Here is a 21116-nt window from a genome sequence, read left to right on the forward strand (position 1 = left end):
TGTGATACAAATTTCGCTTACCTAACTTGAGAATATTAACGGGTCTGTTTTTTTATATAAGCGACTACCAATTTGACCTTTGTACCCAACGGGATAACCATCTCAATTACAGATAGATCACATACCTCCAAACAGCGCTTCTCTGGCATGTGGGTTGCCTAACAATGTTTCCCTTCCAATGGTCCTTTACTTGTGAAGTTGTGATTCAAAGTGATAAAAATATCGGTGTCTGTGGCTCAAGATTTCCATTTGTGCCCTATTTCTTTGTAATTTTGTTTATAATTACCTATGTATTACATTAATAACATAAGTTCGCGACTATTGGGGTAATCAGAGGTATCTTCATCGTAAGATGGACTAAGCACCCACACTTCTTCGAGGTTTTATGTTGTGGGTCGTGATAGGCGGTGAGCAGTATCGCAATGGGCGAGCAAACTGTGCCAGTGAAAACTGCACTTATATCTCATTTAGAGAAAGTTATAACTCATTGATGCAAGTCCGCTACCGGGAATCGAACCGTCACTCCTCGTTTGAGAAGCAAGCAGCTGACATACAGGACGGTAGTGATTATTTATTTTTACGTTTGTGTCTAGCCTTGTAAATGTATGTCTTTTATCCTACTGTATAGTCACGCGTTCTCATAATGAGGAAATTTCCCGGCTACGTTCTTCGAAAATAATATACAGGGTGTTAGTGACATCGTAACGAAAACTTTGAAGGATGAATAAAACCATGATTCTGACATGATATCAAGTGAAATTTTCCGTCGCAAAAGTAGGAAACTGAAAATAATTTAAAAAACAAAAAAAATCTTGACATTTCCGACCGAAAATTCCACTTGAAATCAACTCAGAATCATGGTTTGATTCATCCCTCAAAGTTTTCGTCACGGGGTCACTAACACCCATACCTATTTGTATGGCTACCTGTATGTACTTGTATGGGGTGTAAGTGACGTCGTAACGAATACTGAGAGGGATGATTCATCTGATTATTTTGAGTTAATATCAAGTGGAATTTTGCATCGCAAAAGTAAAGAATTGAAAATAATTTAAGAAAACTAAAAAAAAAACATTATTTTTGCGACGGAAAATTCCGCTTGATATTAACTCTGAATCATGGTCTGAATCATGCCCGTCGGTATTCGTTACGATATCACTAACACCCTGTAGATGGCGCTGTAAATATTTTCCTTCCTTTACCCTTCTAATGTCATGGATAACAGACGTAAGCATTTTTTATTTTTGCTTTTATGTATATAATGATGACGTTTTTTATTACACCCAGACACAATTACATCTTTCTACCAGTATTGTTCTGATCAAAATAAATAGAAGCAATATAGGTAGCAATGTAATTCTATACACGGTACAATGTGTATATTGTTTTTGAACATAGCCTGGAAAGTCTGTCATTGGTCTATCACGGCATTCTTAATAAACAACTGCCATTATTGCCTACGATAATACGGTCTATATTAAACTATGCGTGAGCCTGACTACCGCAATATCAGCTACAGTATGTGAGCATCTTCGCGCAATTTCCATTATCTTGGGGTGAGAGTTACGGCCCTCAGGAGACTGCGCTGCCGACGAGTGATAGCTATGTAATAAAATTCTTCTTATTCACATACTTGCTACTTCAAACACATGCATACACAGGATGTTAGTGACACCGTAACAAAAACTTTGAGAAATGATTCAGACCATGAATTTGAGTTGATATCAAGACTAAGTATGTAAGAAAGAAATATAAAGTTTGCGACGGAAAATTCCACTTGATATTAACTCAGAATCGTGAGCTGAATCATCCCCCTCAGTATTCGGTACGATGTCGCTAACACCCTGTTTAGGAACATAAACTCTTGCTCGTAATCGGCAGAGCCACAAACGATGGGTTAAAAAGGTCGCATTGAAGCAATTCAACTAAGAAAGCAATATTGCTATTTGAAGTTTGTTGACATTGCGCGCTTACTTTGCACAAAAATGACAAATTCCAATATTGCTTTTTAGATGAATTGTTTCTATGTGGCCATTTTCACCCCCCTGAGTACAACTTGTGCCACTTTAGATACGAAGTTATAAGGTGGATATGATGAATTGCATCTAGTCAATCATGTTCATTTAACTATGATGGGTTTTACGACGTGACCGGGATGATGAGCTGAACGTCACTTTGCTAACATTTATAACAATCTAACTACAATACCGCACATACAGGATGTTAACGACATCGTAACGAATACTGTGGAGATGATTCTGGGTAAATAACAAGCGGAATTTTCCCTCGTAAAATTCATTAGAATTTTAGTTTTTTTTTTAATTTTGAGTTTCACACTTTAGCGACGGAAAATACCAGTTGATATCAACTCAGAATCATGGTCTGAATCACTCTCAAAGTTTTGGTTACGATTTCACTAGCACCGTGTATACGTCGCATCGCGTTACGTAATATAAATAGGTAGTACGAACATTGATTGGTTTAAACTATTTTTGTTGTTGTTCCAAACAAGTAAAACTAATTAAAAAAGCCTTCTTTGTACATTCGAGTAATATTTTTTTTCATCAAAGTGACTAATCTTTACGAGCAGTAGAAACAAGTTAAATTAAATTCGTCAAGTTGGTAGCTCTGTATAAAGGGACCTCTTACATATTCTCATATTTTTAATATTAAATCAAGGGTCATGTACTCATTCTAACTTTGAACCTAATGAACTTAGTTTTCTTCGCTACAAACAACAACTTTCTTTTATGAAAATTATTTTTTTTACTGTAACATATGAACTTAGTAGGTACATTATATTAATAATGTAAGTAAGTACATGACTCTTGTTAATATTGATTTTATTAATTGTGAATTTTAATTTGTGATACCTTGCTCCGAGTATCTAGATTTAAAATCGTTTCATGCAACGAAAAAGGATGTAAGAAATAGAATTAACATGATTTTAATGGTAGTCCAACTAACGACATACTGGACTTCTAAAGGATAATGATAGCTTGTAGGTATACAAACTATGTCAGAAATAATCTGTTAGCTACGCCGACGTCTTCGAGAATTGAATTTCATTCCGGATTTGCACGAAACTAGAAGTTGCCTAAATACACCGGCTGAGTACAATCAAATGCAATTTTCAAAGTTGTATGGTCGAACGGATCAAATATTCGTCTACGTTCGGGAATATTCGAGAATATTCGGGAATTTTCGAGAATATGCTGGTATATTCGAGATTATTCGAGATATACTCGTTCGTGTGGAGCGCTAAACAAAAGTTACTGCTCCCAGCGGTCTCGCCCCGCACACACTGTGTTTGAAATAACTTGATAAATGTTTCGAATTTGACAATTCTATATTTAATTTCGATGTTGTAATACAAACAAATGTGGTGTTATTACATTTCAAGTCAATGTTAAGTCATATATATAATGCTGAAAGCACATCAGTATTCTATCGAATCACATAGAATAAGCAATAATACTAATGAATTAGACTCGCTGTCACAAAGAAATATTCACTTATTTTTTTAGTAGTTTTAACATCGATTTTTGTTTGTCGCATTATGTCAAACACCACTGAGTGATACATACATACATAAACTCACGCCTATTTCCCACCGGGGTAAGCAGAGACTATAGAATTCCATTTGCTTCGATCCTGACACACTTCTCTTGCTTCCTCCACATTCATCAATCGCTTCATACACGCACGCCGGTTCAGAGTAGATCGTATTGAACCACTGAGTGATATATTCGATTTTTGCGTACGATGCGGAAGATTGGAAATAATTATTATTTATAGATAAAAGAATACAATTTCTTGTCTTAGAAGTAAATTATGGAACAAAGAAATACGCTTACGTAGGTATATTTTATTCCACACATGAAAACACATAATAATTACAGAGACGGCAGACAGATGGTAAGTACACATACCTTTGATCTCCTAAGTCTCCCAAAAAACCGTTTACTTTTATGCCAGTTATTCAAATCAATACCAAAGAATTCTATTTTAACTTCGGCGCTTAATGGTATATGACGAGAAAAGACATGTATATAACAGTTGAGTAAATTGATATGGAAGTATCTTAGCTGTGTTATATACACAGCATTATGCCTGTATCTTCGAAGGGGTAGACAGTTATTTATAGTATATACACTTATTCATTGCCTGCTACGAATAAGGGCCATTAGCTGGGCACAATTGCTAGAAACCATCGTATGTTCCAAATTTGAATTACACCTCATAAAGTCGAACGCACTGGTTCAGAGCCGGGATTCGATACCGTGACCCTACGTTCTAAGCCACGCATACTCCGTACAGGTCTATCACGGATTCTAATAATATAATATCTATAAATGATATTTTAGAATATTATCTCCTATCTACTTACTATAAACTTTGAACGTTAATATAATATTAAATCTTCCCTTTTTTCACTGCAGAATATTATTATATAAACTTTGTTGACTTCGGATTTTCAGGATGCAGTAAAAGTTCCAGCAGTGAACTAATACTTAAATAAAAGTTAAGCGTCCCCCGGGTGCGCGGCGCGGGGCGAAATTCGTTGAATAAAAACTGCGCTATAAACATACAAGCCCGGAAATTTTTATTTTAATATAAAAAAAATGCTGGTCTTTACGATGAATTCAGTTACTTTCGGTAGCTCAGAGTATGAAATGTAAGAGATTGCTTCCAATATGCAAAGAAAGAAAGAAAGGAAAACATGAAACAGTGGGAGTAAACACGAGGCAGTTAGTGATATAGTGGCTGTCGTATTATGGTCCATTGTGTGCACCTTTAGAAACTCGATTATCAGGAGTTGGTAGAATTTGTCTTCTGGAACCTTATCGCTCTTTGCCCAGCTGGAGTGAACTGTGTGTGTTTTTGTGTGTTATTCTTATTAGAGTTACGACAATTCATTTCAACAACAAAAAATAATACATAGAACGTAATAACGAACAGTCATAAGACTTTTACAATCCAAACCCCATTTTTTTACTTTTGTGTCTGGAATTCCGACCTTAGAAGAGCGCGCACGTGGGGTGGTAGGCAGAGCCACAAGTAATCAAGGACAACTTTCAGTCACTGTTGATACGAAATCGTCGTTTTAAGACATCGTAATTTTTCAAATTCAAATTCAAAAATATCTTTATTCAGTAGGTAACATAGTTACTTTGAATCATGATTTTTTTACATAACAAACGTCTCATCCGTCTAAAACAACTGCAGTTTCTTACAAACTGTAAAGCTGGGGAAAAGGAGCTGCAAGAAAAACCTCAGAGCAGCCCTAGACTTTCCTTAAAAAAAAACAAAATTTTTAAAAACATAAAAACATTTTTTGAGTTATAATCGTTATTTTTTCGGTAGGTCCAGCCCTACACAACCCTAATACCGCTGTACAGTTCATGACACATGATCTATCTTCGAGCGCATATAATCATGAATGGCTGCAAATTATCTTGCTTGCTAGTGGGTTGAGCTCAACCTACTAGCTCTATTCAATATGATTTGTGTGAGCTTGATGTAATACATTATGTAGGTATGTATGTGTGTGTATTCCGTGTGGGAAGCATTCCGAAAGTTTAATGTAGGAACGAAAAACTAGGTTTCGTTTTTCAAATTTATTTGCTTTTCGTACAGTCTCCATTCAGTTTTATATGAATTTTCAAACCAGCTTCAAAGTTCGATTTATGAAATTTAAAATGATCAGGACAGAATTTATTTTCAATAGTGATTGCCCGTGGTCCCGCTTGGTTGACTCATAACCGGGACCACAGGTAATATTTTTCCCCGTGGTCCTATGACACTAGGGAATACTCTCTGGGTTTTATGCAACTTTTATCGGTTGCAATTGAGAACTATCAATCAAATAGATAATTTAATATCATTCGACATATGTATTTAAAAATAATTCGTACATTTTCTTTTTTTTATTCTACTTAAGTAAATCATTTACTAATGAGGAAGTGCTAGTAAGAGAAAGGGAAAAGAGGCAAATATTGAGATTTATTGAGGACAGAAGAGGCAAGATGATTGGACACTTAATAAGACACGACAAATTTGTTAAAAACATCATAGAAGGAAAGCTACAAGCCAAGAGAAGGGGAAGACCAAGAAAAGCTTACATGGATCAGATCTTAGAGAAGGTTAACGTCGTGTCTTATAAGAAAGTGAAGGAATTGGCCTTTGATAGACAAGAATGGAGAATGCTACACCGACAAGAGCGTGGCTCTGAAATTAGTAATGATGAAGTAAATCTTTTATTTCCGTCATATTAAAGTATGCCAATCTATCCTAAGTGTTTGCTTACCATGGCTTACGACCGTCGCTATCACTATTCGGAAGAATTTCAGAGAAATATATTATTTTTTAGTTTTTAAAAATATAATTTATCGTAAAAAATAAATATTTAAGTAGGTACATTAAGCGTATCTGTACTGACTTGTCATTGCGATAAGACTAATGCATGCATTTTATTTTAACTTACTTTTTTGTAACTATGGCTTTCGTGCCTCACTTAGCAGGGTCCACAGAATACCAGCGTCGTGGCTCGCGCCGCGGCTTATGCTGAGTGAGGCCCTTTTATAAAGGACACCACCACCATCGTTGACCAGTCCATACACTCAATTATTTGTATTTCTCGTGTATGTTGTTTTTATTATGTGTTTTGTTTGATTGTAAGTAGTGTGTTACTCCGTGTTTTAAATTATATATTTGTTTTATATTTGTAACTGTGGTGTCCCTTTATAATAAACGTTTCTTTCTTTCTTTCTTTCTATTGGCTGAAATAATTGATTATAATAATATATGAGGTATTATTATAAAGGCTAATTCACACTAAATGTTATCATTAGTGCAATAGATTAGGGTGCGGAGAATGGTAATAATACTTATTATTAGTGAAGGTCGGGTCTATTTGGGTTAATCGTTTTAAAGAACCACTAGTGTGGGTCATTTGTACCATGATACGGTTAACACGCTTTAGAACTTTGTCGCATTAACATAATTATATATTTAACATTTAGTGAACTTTGTTTCAATTTATTGTTTACTAGCGACCCGCCTCGGCTTCGCTCGGGTGCAATGCTGAGGAAAAAATTAAATCTTTTACGACATCACATTAAAAACCTAAAAAATAATAGTATTTCTCCATTATTTAATGGATGATATTGTACATATAAAACTTCCTCTTGAATCACTCTATCTATTTAAGAAAACCGCATCAAAATCCGTTGCGTAGTTTTAAAGATTTAAGCGTACTAGGGACAGAAAAAGCGACTTTGTTTTATACTATGTAGTGAAGTGAATGTACGTAACGACGACTTCATCCTAACTGTGGTAGTCAAAGCTACATCCATCGCAAGATGAACTAAGTACCCACACGTCACCGAGCTTTCTGTCAGACCAACGTGATAGGTGGTGAGCCGTATCGCTGTCTATAATGGGCAAGCCACCTGTATTAGTGAAAACTGCACTTAAGATTAATTAATGACTCATTGGCGCAAGTCCGATACCGGGGCTCGAACCGAGGTTGCACGTTTGAGATGCAAGCCAGTTGACCGCAGTGACTGTTTATTTATTTATTTGTTTGTACACAATAAAACAGACACAAGAAACATACAAAGAAAACAGATAGTACAGGCAAGCTTATCTCTAAACAAAGAGACTAATTTAAAAAAAAAAAAAAAAATATTTTTTAATTTTTTTAAGAGATTAGTTTTTTTTTAGACTGTTCCAAATAATGTACATATTTTTCCGTTAACGATTTTTCTTCTCCACTTAGTCTTTTTATAACCACATTATTCACTGTAAAGTTTTTAAAAATGGAACCTCTCGCGGCGAGATGTGTTTTATTATTTTTCTTCAATAACAACGCTACCCACAATGGCCCTTCACAAAGTAAGACCGTCCACTTCTATTACAAAGTTTCATGATTTATTAACAACAGTCTGTACAAAAGTTTTCGCTACATTTTAAGGTTCACTTTTACATTACTCCTAACTATTAAACTGTTACTTTTTCAGTCTGTGCGCCATCATAAAATTACAGGCATATTGGTGCTCCACCAACCCGCATTGGAGCAGCGTGGTGGAGTACGCTCCATACCCCCTCCGGTTGATTGAGGGGAGGCCTGTGCCCAGCAGTGGGACGTATATAGACGGTTTATGTTTATGTTATTGGTGCTAATTCCCGTAGGCACCATCTAATTTTATTTTAAATAATACCTAATATAAAATTTTGACTTCTGCCTAAGATTGCCTTCTGCCTAGTTTTATGCCTGTGGATTTCCCGTCCCTTTCCTTTTCGGCATATAAGGAAATGACAGGTATAACTTAAAATGAAATTCGGAGGTGTCCGAAGGACTCAGGGTCAGTATGGCACTCTTAGGACAAGTGATTACTTATGTCGGATTACTGAGTGTACCCATTATTATTATCTAAATATCGATTTTGTTAATCGCTTACCAGCATTTTGACTTTCTGTGCAGGACTGAGAGTAAAGCAAAAACGTACTTAAGAACGTAATCTTAAGGAACGTTATATTGGTTTTCCAACTAAAAGGTAAAATGTGTGAAACGCTTTTTTTTTTTCAAATCAAATCATTCAAATCTGGCGAAATTAAATCTTATTAATTACAATGCTGTTAGCTAAGTATTATTCATCATTTTGAGTAAATATATCGATAAAGAAATTATGATGTCATCTTAATTCATGTACAGTCATGAGCAATATCATGTACCCACTTTAGAACCCTGTCGCACTATCATATTTGTCATTTAATGAGACTTACGGTTGAATTTTTCAAAAAAGTTAATTTGACATGGTTTCAATGTGTTTACATATTAGGTAGTACTCGTGACCGTAGTAAGTATGCAAAACATAACACATGCTCACGATGTCCCAATCGGGATAGTCAAAGATCATCATCAACATGACCAGCATGGAGTAGGTATGTACATACATAAACTCACGCCCGTAATCCCAAATGGGGTGGGCAGAGCCACAAGTAATCAAAGACAACTTGCAGCCACTGTTGATACGAAGTCCTAAGATGGATATGATGAACCTTATGGTGATAAGGGATCAGCCTATCGCCCATAACATTAGCAACAACACATTACAACAACAACAACACACAACAACAACAACAACACATTACCATTAACATTATTATTAACATTGCATTGGAGTAGGTATGTCTATAGATGAAAAGCTGGTAACCTTCTACCGTTTACTATGTATGCTACATAAACCATAGAGTTTTCAAAAAACCTTCTCTGCTCTATTCCTAGGTGAGCTTAAACTAAACTTACCTTTCTGCCAAGCACGTGTCGGGCAATATCACACTGGAATCGCAAGTTTGACACTAAATCGTATTTATTGCGCTCCCCCGACTTCACTAACTCTTTGATTTACAATGACATCTAACAAACGCCCCTCCAGTTTTCTTCGTCGGTATTATTGATGAGTAAAATATGGTAATAGGGGTAATTTTGTTTAATTTTTCTTTTCGGGATTGATTTATTGTTTACGGCCAATAATATTTTATTTTATAAACAAAGACTGGTATAACTTATACTGTAAATCTCTCCCTCCCCTGCCACCCCTCACTCTCCCTAGTATTATATCTTTTTTTTTGACGTGACTTATTGTAGATTTGCCGCAGATGGCATTAACTACTTGGCCGAACAAATGGGGAGCGCTGAAGGCTCTCACCCGGTACAACGTTTAAGACAACAGGCCTGAGGGTGCCCAGTTGGGCGCGAGTCGGCTCAGGGCGTCGTCTGAGAGGAAAAATATTTGAAAGAATTAATCGACCCTAGTGGGTCGATAGTGATAAGCGCTGAATGAGGGAAATCGTCGACCACGCCGGCGGGGTCGGTATCGGGGTCCTGAAGTGTTTGGTGTCGCGAGCTGATTGGCTGCCCGTCGGGATCGTATTCCTTCCTTCGGTCCGATACTTTTCAGTACCGTCCCTAAGCGGGATGTATTCGGAAGTAGTATTTTATCGTTTTCGACAGGGTTCGCTTACCTAACCTAGGTCTGATTTTCTACAGAAGCGACTGCCTGTCTGACCTTCCAACCCACGAAGGGAAAACCAGCCCAATACTCCGAAAATGCATTTCTCGGGAATGTGGATTTCCCCCCGATGTATTCCTTCACCGCTGAGCACGTGATAATTAATTTATGGAAAAGGTTGCCTGGTTAAAGGTTGCCTGGAAGAGATTGCTACTTATCAATAAGGCCGCCTATTGTACTAATACTATTTCTCTTTTGTTTTGTATTTTGTTTTTTTCCTGTTTGTGCAATAAAGTATTTGTTATGTTATGTTTTATGATCCAAACATGAATTCCAAAAACTTATTAGATAATCATTGGTTTAGGCCTGTGCTGTGCTGGCCTATATTGTAAATACAAGAATAAAAAATACGTAGATGGTTAAATAAATATTATTACTTATTCAGCAAACCACGTTTAACGTATTATGTTTTTCAACATACCCCAGCTTGGTGTTTAAATAACCTAGGTAAATACCACATAACATGGATGCGTGCCTACTTATACGTATGTAAAAATAATTTCAAAATGAAAATGATCCAAAAAGCGAATGTCAATTTATATCAGAATAACCAAAACATGTTTGCTGAGGTTCGCGCAAAACATGAATCTTGATATTTTTTTATATATGACTACTACTACTGGATATATAGATATACCTATATATATATATATATATATCAATATTAACTTTTTTCGATGAAATCTGTTAAAATTAAATTTTGTCTGAGAGGATGTAAGTTTATGAGAGAGGATGAAAATTTTCCAAACTTAAACCCGACTACGAAATAATCACGCTCTAAATTGTATGAAACAAATCAAACCAATGCAAAAAATGCAAAAAAATCAAATAAATGAAAAAAAAATGCGATAAATATGTTATCTTATCTTATCTTAACCTTGTCTTTGTTTTTACTTTTATTTCTTTTTTAATCTTTTTATTTTGAGATAAGCTTACCTGTACTATCTGTTTTCTTTGTATGTTCCTTGTGTCTGTTTTATTGTGTACAAATAAATAAATAAGACTAAATAAACACAAAAATATTTGTCTGATTTTTTCTCGTATTGTGATGTTTAGGAGATAGCCGTGGTCGTATGTCGCGGTTAGCTAACTGTTAGGAGAGATTGACACCGCAACTCAAATTCAAATTCATTTATTCGTCAACATAGATAAAAGGGTTGTTACAATATAATTTATGTCGCACCTTTCGGTATACGAATTTAAAATATAACAGATTTAATAAAATTCCAAATAAATTAATAAATAAATTACAATAGCATTCAAAGAAAGTTACACAATTTAATCAAAAAAGAAAATTAACAATAAATATAATTTAGATACAAATTCGTGTTTTCAATTAAATAAATAGTCTAAATGTCATTAATTGGTTAAAGTGTCTAATATCTAACGGTAATTTGTTATATATTTTTGGGCCCATTCTTATTAATAAATATAATTAATTTGACTTAATTTTACTATTTTAAAAATATTGGAATTTTAATTTTATAAGTTTATTATACCTAATTGCTAATGTAAATATGGGTTACATGCCTGAAATAAATTGATTTTATTTTTATTTATTTTATTTGTTACACTCGCATCACACTGTGATCGACGTCGGTGACCCGTTTGCGCCGAGCGTTTAGTAGACTTATTTACATCACGCTCGCAATGATACTCAGCACTATTTTTTGTCATGACTAATTGTAGATTTTCTGCAAATGGCGCTGAAAGCTTTCACCCGGTGCAAAATTTAAGACAACAGGCATGAGGGTACCCAGTTGAGCGTTCAGTGTAAGAGGATTATATTTGAAAGAATTAATCGGTCCTAGTAGGATGGGAATGCGATAGCTATAATTGCTGAATGAGGAAAATCGTCGTTGGTTATCGCGAGCTGATTGGCCGCCGCTACGGCTATGTAATAGGGTCGTCAGGATCGCATATTACGTCCTTCAGGCGGTAATACGATTCAGTACCGTCCCTAAGCGGGAGATAATCAGCAAAATACATGGTATACTTTATCTTTACATTCATTCCAACATGCCGGGCCAAGTAGTAAATGCAATTTGCGGCAATCTACAATAAGTCACGTCAAAAATCTCCGGCATAGAGGCAGACAACTAAGCAGTGTAAGTATATCCAGAAACAAAATGTTTGTTAATACACTACTAACAAACATAAGTAGTGTATTCATCGTTTCACAAACTACCTCACTTTGCCTTTGTTCCAGGAATTTTCAGCAAAATTTCTAAAACATAAGGGAATTAGCGCTCAAATATTAGTAGCATGAATTTTCACGTTTCGCCAAACTGTATTATAATGTACTTTAAAAATGTTCTGTAATTTCTTCTCTACAGCAATGCAAATTTCGTGCCGTGTTTTTCAGTAGAGGGTGATTTGTTTTTATTTTTATGTTACTGTGATTTTATAGAGTCATGACACACGCTCGTAATTTCTATCGGCGTTCTAGAAGGCTATTTGCAGGCATACCACAGGCCCACCCCGGTCACTGCATACAAAAATCTTATTCTGCTTATGCCGCTTAAGGGTTCTTACAGACGAACTGCAAGTTGTGAACGGCAGAGGCTACTACGGCTGCCGTCGACGTGTTGGCTGCAGTTGCCTCTGCCGTTCACAACTTGCAGTTCGTCTGTAAGAAACATGATAACATGCGCAACATGATAACATTTTATCACGGTCATTTTATCGACATTGCTATGTCGATTGGTGCTAACTAGGGAATGCAATCCACGGAATTGGAAATATCAGTCCCGCGAAATGCCGAAATTTTCGGGATCTCGTCTAGTTTATAAAACAAATGTAAAGTAAGGATGGCTGAAAACGATGAAAACTGCTTGTTTGTAATAGTGAGATTAATAAAAACAAAATATTTTTGAAAGAAAACAATAACCTTTATTTATTAATCATGATCATCAATTTAAGAGCCACGCTCTTGTCGGTGTATTTTTTAATATTACTTACTGAATATTTTTTTCTTTGGAAATCAATATAATCAAAACAAAAAGTTTAACTCAAGGAGATTCGCCCAATCCCGTCAATCTCGAATGGGATCTCGTCATATTATGCTTTGGGATTGATCCCGAAAAAATTGACGAGATCTCACGAGATCGATGAAGACAAACATGGTACCATATTTTTTATAAAATTTTGTGGACTTTTGACACATCTACGTAATATTATGTCCATACTGTCAGTTTTTATTTTTGAGCTTGAATTAGTCTTGTAGTTTAAATTGACATGGATTTGACAAAAGACACACGAATATATATATATATATGATAGCGCGACAGCGAAATATTGAAAATCTAAATATTATGTTAACTGTAAACAACACGTGCGGCTAGCAAACAAACAACACCTGCACTTGTTTACGACACACGTGCAAGGTACGGTAGTGGGGACAACCCTTATAAGAAGGCGAGCCGCACGAGTTGTACCATTCTTGTGTCGAACTCCGTACAGAGAACATCCAATAAAAGTAATCCGTGACAGTGAGCCATTGTTTAACTGGCGCTATGCGTCCTCCACAAAGGTCACTGTTACCTTGGGATCAGAGTATAATATTCTTACTTCTAACATCAGAAGTAGAGGATCGTCCTGCTGCCCACCCATTATATTGAAAAAGACGGCCACAAAGGATGAAACTAAGTTTCAAATACTCGTATTATCCTAATTTATATAAGATAATAATCGTGGATGGAGTCAGGTGTTTAATTAATTAAAACTAAGGCTAAACTTGGAATTGGACCTGAATATAAAAATTGGACCTGGACTTGAGCCGTGGCATATTCATCACAATGCCTATGTACTGTCAGGATCGAGGATAATGGTGCCTACCTACATTTGAATACTGTTGTTACGGTGAGTCGTTTTCATACTGGAACTTTATTGTTATTGACTTCATTGCTGGGTGTATTTTAATTTTTAATAATGGGGAAATTGATTTAAAATTAACTTGGAAAGTGCTATTTCTCTTTATTTTAAAACAAAATTGACGAGACATATTCCCGCAATACGTGTCAATCATAATTCAAACCGCGTTTTCAAATCGGTTTTCATCATCGTCAAATCTTGGTATTTTGGTCTAAAAATGTTTTGAATTGGTGCAGACACGCTAACGCTGCGTGGTTTAAGCTGTATTTTCTCACTCCAAGCAATAAATAAACTTTCGTTAAATTACAACGTGATTTGTAATCTACCGTCATTAATTCAAATCTTTATAAACCGATTGAAAGAGTCATGTGAATGTGATAATACTCCTAGTTATTTTGTTTCATGTGACCACTGCTACATGATGACGAGTGAATGACAAACGGCGAAGGCGTTACAGCATGGCACACTCTGAGAGTGGCAGCCGTGCCGCGTGTGTGCCGTGTGGTGGTGACTTCGTGGCAGCGTATTGTATACTAAGCTGGCGCTTGATTGCCGATAACCGCCATTTCTTTTAATAATTATCAGAATGACCGAACAATCTTCAGAAAGCAAGAAACGTTTCGATTCCAAATGTGCTAAAGTAAAATTATTTCATCCAGGAGACTTTGTGCTTTGTAAAGATACCCAATGGTCTAATAACAAGCTAGGTCCTAAATATTTAGGGCCATATCAAATTGTAAAAATTATTGGCAATGATCGATACGAAATACAAAGTCCTGGCCAAAAAAATACTACAATAGCTCATGAACATCTCAGATTAATACCAAACCTGAATTTAGAATGATCCGTGATAGCAGTTTACAAGAAATAAAAAAAAAATGGTTGTAAAGGTCACTTGTCAAAACAAGCCACAAAATAGCCTCTTGAGTTCATCGAATATTTCTGAGACTGGAACTGCTGCTAATCCAAGCAACTAAAGCCTCTGAGTTTGGCAAACGTCCCTTTCACCGTGATGTTGTTGAAACAAGCTATATTTTCGGCCGCTGAGTTTGACAACTGAACCTTCAGCCAGAACAAGCTTATAAAAATTTAAGCCTCTGAGTCTGGCGAAAAGTAAAATCACCAGAAGCAACAACCAACAAATATCAAAAACAAGCCACAAAATAGCCTCTGAGTTCATCGAATATTTCTGAGACTGGAACTGCTGCTAATCCAAGCAACTAAAGCCTCTGAGTTTGGCAAACGTCCCTTTCACCGTGATGTTGTTGAAACAAGCTATATTTTTGGCCGCTGAGTTTGTCTACTGAACTTTCAACCAGAACAAGCTTATAAAATTTAAGCCTCTGAGTCTGGCGAAAAGTAAAAACTATTTGGTTGATTAACATCTTCACCCATTTTAATCCGATCCTTGAACAAATAACGGACTAGGAAACTATTATTTTTTAATTTGTGAGATCGTATCGATGGAACGATATAGCTTACAACTGGGCGTAACAATGCAATTTAAAGAATGAAACGATTATTATTGAATTTGCCAATTGTAAGCTCGTGTCGATGCACCGATATAGACTTACAACAACTGACTTAACAGCACAAATACTTAGTTACAAATTGAATATGCTACTACAGTGAACTAAAAGATACCCTTGTTTCAGAATAAACGCAAGCTCAGAGCACGAGCTGCGTATCAGTATGGCCGTGATAGCGCGACAGCGAAATATTGAAAATCTAAATATTATGTTAACTGTAAACAACACGTGCGGCTAGCTATATATATATATATATATATATATATATATATATATATATCTATATATATATATATACAGTGACCTTTGTGGAGGACGCATAGCGCCAGTTAAACAATGGCTCACTGTCACGGATTACTTTTATTGGATGTTCTCTGTACGGAGTTCGACACAAGAATGGTACAACTCGTGCGGCTCGCCTTCTTATAAGGGTTGTCCCCACTACCGTACCTTGCACGTGTGTCGTAAACAAGTGCAGGTGTTGTTTGTTTGCTAGCCGCACGTGTTGTTTACAGTTAACATAATATTTAGATTTTCAATATTTCGCTGTCGCGCTATCACGGCCATACTGATACGCAGCTCGTGCTCTGAGCTTGCGTTTATTCTGAAACAAGGGTATCTTTTAGTTCACTGTAGTAGCATATTCAATTTGTAACTAAGTATTTGTGCTGTTAAGTCAGTTGTTGTAAGTCTATATCGGTGCATCGACACGAGCTTACAATTGGCAAATTCAATAATAATCGTTTCATTCTTTAAATTGCATTGTTACGCCCAGTTGTAAGCTATATCGTTCCATCGATACGATCTCACAAATTAAAAAATAATAGTTTCCTAGTCCGTTATTTGTTCAAGGATCGGATTAAAATGGGTGAAGATGTTAATCAACCAAATAGTTTTTACTTTTCGCCAGACTCAGAGGCTTAAATTTTATAAGCTTGTTCTGGTTGAAAGTTCAGTAGACAAACTCAGCGGCCAAAAATATAGCTTGTTTCAACAACATCACGGTGAAAGGGACGTTTGCCAAACTCAGAGGCTTTAGTTGCTTGGATTAGCAGCAGTTCCAGTCTCAGAAATATTCGATGAACTCAGAGGCTATTTTGTGGCTTGTTTTTGATATTTGTTGGTTGTTGCTTCTGGTGATTTTACTTTTCGCCAGACTCAGAGGCTTAAATTTTTATAAGCTTGTTCTGGCTGAAGGTTCAGTTGTCAAACTCAGCGGCCGAAAATATAGCTTGTTTCAACAACATCACGGTGAAAGGGACGTTTGCCAAACTCAGAGGCTTTAGTTGCTTGGATTAGCAGCAGTTCCAGTCTCAGAAATATTCGATGAACTCAAGAGGCTATTTTGTGGCTTGTTTTGACAAGTGACCTTTACAACCATTTTTTTTTTATTTCTTGTAAACTGCTATCACGGATCATTCTAAATTCAGGTTTGGTATTAATCTGAGATGTTCATGAGCTATTGTAGTATTTTTTTGGCCAGGACTTTGTATTTCGTATCGATCATTGCCAATAATTTTTACAATTTGATATGGCCCTAAATATTTAGGACCTAGCTTGTTATTAGACCATTGGGTATCTTTACAAAGCACAAAGTCTCCTGGATGAAATAATTTTACTTTAGCACATTTGGAATCGAAACGTTTCTTGCTTTCTGAAGATTGTTCGGTCATTCTGATAATTATTAAAAGAAATGGCGGTTATCGGCAATCAAGCGCCAGCTTAGTATACAATACGCTGCCACGAAGTCACCACCACACGGCACACACGCGGCACGGCTGCCACTCTCAGAGTGTGCCATGCTGTAACGCCTTCGCCGTTTGTCATTCACTCGTCATCATGTAGCAGTGGTCACATGAAACAAAATAACTAGGAGTATTATCACATTCACATGACTCTTTCAATCGGTTTATAAAGATTTGAATTAATGACGGTAGATTACAAATCACGTTGTAATTTAACGAAAGTTTATTTATTGCTTGGAGTGAGAAAATACAGCTTAAACCACGCAGCGTTAGCGTGTCTGCACCAATTCAAAACATTTTTAGACCAAAATACCAAGATTTGACGATGATGAAAACCGATTTGAAAACGCGGTTTGAATTATGATTGACACGTATTGCGGGAATATGTCTCGTCAATTTTGTTTTAAAATAAAGAGAAATAGCACTTTCCAAGTTAATTTTAAATCAATTTCCCCATTATTAAAAATTAAAATACACCCAGCAATGAAGTCAATAACAATAAAGTTCCAGTATGAAAACGACTCACCGTAACAACAGTATTCAAATGTAGGTAGGCACCATTATCCTCGATCCTGACAGTACATAGGCATTGTGATGAATATGCCACGGCTCAAGTCCAGGTCCAATTTTTATATTCAGGTCCAATTCCAAGTTTAGCCTTAGTTTTAATTAATTAAACACCTGACTCCATCCACGATTATTATCTTATATAAATTAGGATTATACGAGTATTTGAAACTTAGTTTCATCCTTTGTGGCCGTCTTTTTCAATATAATGGGTGGGCAGCAGGACGATCCTCTACTTCTGATGTTAGAAGTAAGAATATTATACTCTGATCCCAAGGTAACAGTGACCTTTGTGGAGGACGCATAGCGCCAGTTAAACAATGGCTCACTGTCACGGATTACTTTTATTGGATGTTCTCTGTACGGAGTTCGACACAAGAATGGTACAACTCGTGCGGCTCGCCTTCTTATAAGGGTTGTCCCCACTACCGTACCTTGCACGTGTGTCGTAAACAAGTGCAGGTGTTGTTTGTTTGCTAGCCGCACGTGTTGTTTACAGTTAACATAATATTTAGATTTTCAATATTTCGCTGTCGCGCTATCATATATATATATATATTCGTGTGTCTTTTGTCAAATCCATGTCAATTTAAACTACAAGACTAATTCAAGCTCAAAAATAAAAACTGACAGTATGGACATAATATTACGTAGATGTGTCAAAAGTCCACAAAATTTTATAAAAAATATGGTACCATGTTTGTCTTCATCGATCTCGTGAGATCTCGTCAATTTTTTCGGGATCAATCCCAAAGCATAATATGACGAGATCCCATTCGAGATTGACGGGATTGGGCGAATCTCCTTGAGTTAAACTTTTTGTTTTGATTATATTGATTTCCAAAGAAAAAAATATTCAGTAAGTAATATTAAAAAATACACCGACAAGAGCGTGGCTCTTAAATTGATGATCATGATTAATAAATAAAGGTTATTGTTTTCTTTCAAAAATATTTTGTTTTTATTAATCTCACTATTACAAACAAGCAGTTTTCATCGTTTTCAGCCATCCTTACTTTACATTTGTTTTATAAACTAGACGAGATCCCGAAAATTTCGGCATTTCGCGGGACTGATATTTCCAATTCCGTGGATTGCATTCCCTAGTTAGCACCAATCGACATAGCAATGTCGATAAAATGACCGTGATAAAATGTTATCATGTTGCGCATGTTATCATGTTTCTTACAGACGAACTGCAAGTTGTGAACGGCAGAGGCAACTGCAGCCAACACGTCGACGGCAGCCGTAGTAGCCTCTGCCGTTCACAACTTGCAGTTCGTCTGTAAGAACCCTTAAGCGGCATAAGCAGAATAAGATTTTTGTATGCAGTGACCGGGGTGGGCCTGTGGTATGCCTGCAAATAGCCTTCTAGAACGCCGATAGAAATTACGAGCGTGTGTCATGACTCTATAAAATCACAGTAACATAAAAATAAAAACAAATCACCCTCTACTGAAAAACACGGCACGAAATTTGCATTGCTGTAGAGAAGAAATTACAGAACATTTTTAAAGTACATTATAGACTAGGAAACTATTATTTTTTAATTTGTGAGATCGTATCGATGGAACGATATAGCTTACAACTGGGCGTAACAATGCAATTTAAAGAATGAAACGATTATTATTGAATTTGCCAATTGTAAGCTCGTGTCGATGCACCGATATAGACTTACAACAACTGACTTAACAGCACAAATACTTAGTTACAAATTGAATATGCTACTACAGTGAACTAAAAGATACCCTTGTTTCAGAATAAACGCAAGCTCAGAGCACGAGCTGCGTATCAGTATGGCCGTGATAGCGCGACAGCGAAATATTGAAAATCTAAATATTATGTTAACTGTAAACAACACGTGCGGCTAGCAAACAAACAACACCTGCACTTGTTTACGACACACGTGCAAGGTACGGTAGTGGGGACAACCCTTATAAGAAGGCGAGCCGCACGAGTTGTACCATTCTTGTGTCGAACTCCGTACTTACAGAGAACATCCAATAAAAGTAATCCGTGACAGTGAGCCATTGTTTAACTGGCGCTATGCGTCCTCCACAAAGGTCACTGTATATATATATATATATATATATATATATATATATATATATATAATATATCTATAATATATGATATAGTGACTAGGATTGAGAAGGGAATGTTAGGTTGGTTTGGACACGTAGAGCGGATGAAGGATAATAGGATTGCAAAAGCGGTATATAAAGCGAAAGTTGATGGTAGGGCTGGCAGAGGAAGACCGAGAAGGACTTATGATGACCAAATTGGAGATGTCCTTAGAAAAGGTTCAATACGATCTACTCTGAACCGGCGTGCGTGTATGAAGCGATTGATGAATGTGGAGGAAGCAAGAGAAGTGTGTCAGGATCGAAGCAAATGGAATTCTATAGTCTCTGCTTACCCCGGTGGGAAATAGGCGTGAGTTTATGTATGTATGTATGTACACACGAAAACTATGCATGTTGCCAAATACAAAAATATTTCGTTTTACAAAAGGCTGGGTTTCTCGACTTGATAAACGTTTAGTGGCAGTAATTTTATCGACCGTGACACGCATGTGAGGAAAAAGACAAACTTATCGATTACGACAAAACTAACAATCGATGATTCTCACATCTGACAAGGCAACACAATATCTAAATTTGCAGCTGGATGGGTCTAGGAAGTTACGAGTATGAAGGTAGAAGACATTCGCAGAGATTCAGATAAGTTTCATCTTAGGAGCAGACCCAGATGCTAGCTTTTCTTTGATAGGAATTTATAAACGAGACGCCTTAAGGTTACCTAGAACGAATGAAAATAGATTAATAAAGACATTCCATTAGAATAATTACTTATTATGAAATAACGGCTGTTGCCTGCTAGTTCAACTACTTACTCCACTACCTTAGCCGTTTTTTCAAATTATAAAAGAAAACTTTCAAGTCCCAGCCGTTTCGCGTTGATGTAGCTTCTCCTTTAAATATATTATACGCTAGATTAATTACTTCTGCTTAGTTAGGGTACTCGTCAACAGTATTTTGCCCTCGCTAATTAATGTACTTAAGTACCTACATACTACGAGTATAATTATTTTTCGCTGCGACGACTTAACGATCATAAATATGCAGGATGATTTAAGAAAGGCCAGGGGAGTTAAACGGCCACATCGAAGCAAATCTTCTAAAAACAATATTGCAATTTGACATTTGGGCATATAAAAGTAAGTGCGCAATGTAAACAAAATGTCAAATAGAAATATTGGTCTTCTTCTTATCGTGTGGGTTGTTAGGTGGAATACCAGCCTCATCAACCCTGGTGTCAGG

At 36.3% G+C, this 21116-nt stretch overlaps 1 protein-coding gene and 1 long non-coding RNA gene across 2 annotated transcripts in view; both read right to left on the reverse strand.

Moving 5' to 3' along the window:
* LOC126369263 (uncharacterized) overlaps positions 1–21116 on the reverse strand; it is a 152692-nt gene that overhangs the window by 100381 nt on the left and 31195 nt on the right. The gene's annotated exons all lie outside the window — the stretch shown is intronic.
* On the reverse strand, positions 15498–19771 carry LOC126369298 (uncharacterized). Its single transcript, XR_007566678.1, has 2 exons — positions 19542–19771; positions 15498–15597 (listed from the first exon to the last, which is right to left on the reverse strand). It is a non-coding gene; the product is annotated as an uncharacterized LOC126369298 (long non-coding RNA).

This window comes from Pectinophora gossypiella, chromosome 8 (genome assembly GCF_024362695.1).
Source record: "Pectinophora gossypiella chromosome 8, ilPecGoss1.1, whole genome shotgun sequence".
NCBI lineage: Eukaryota > Metazoa > Arthropoda > Insecta > Lepidoptera > Gelechiidae > Pectinophora > Pectinophora gossypiella.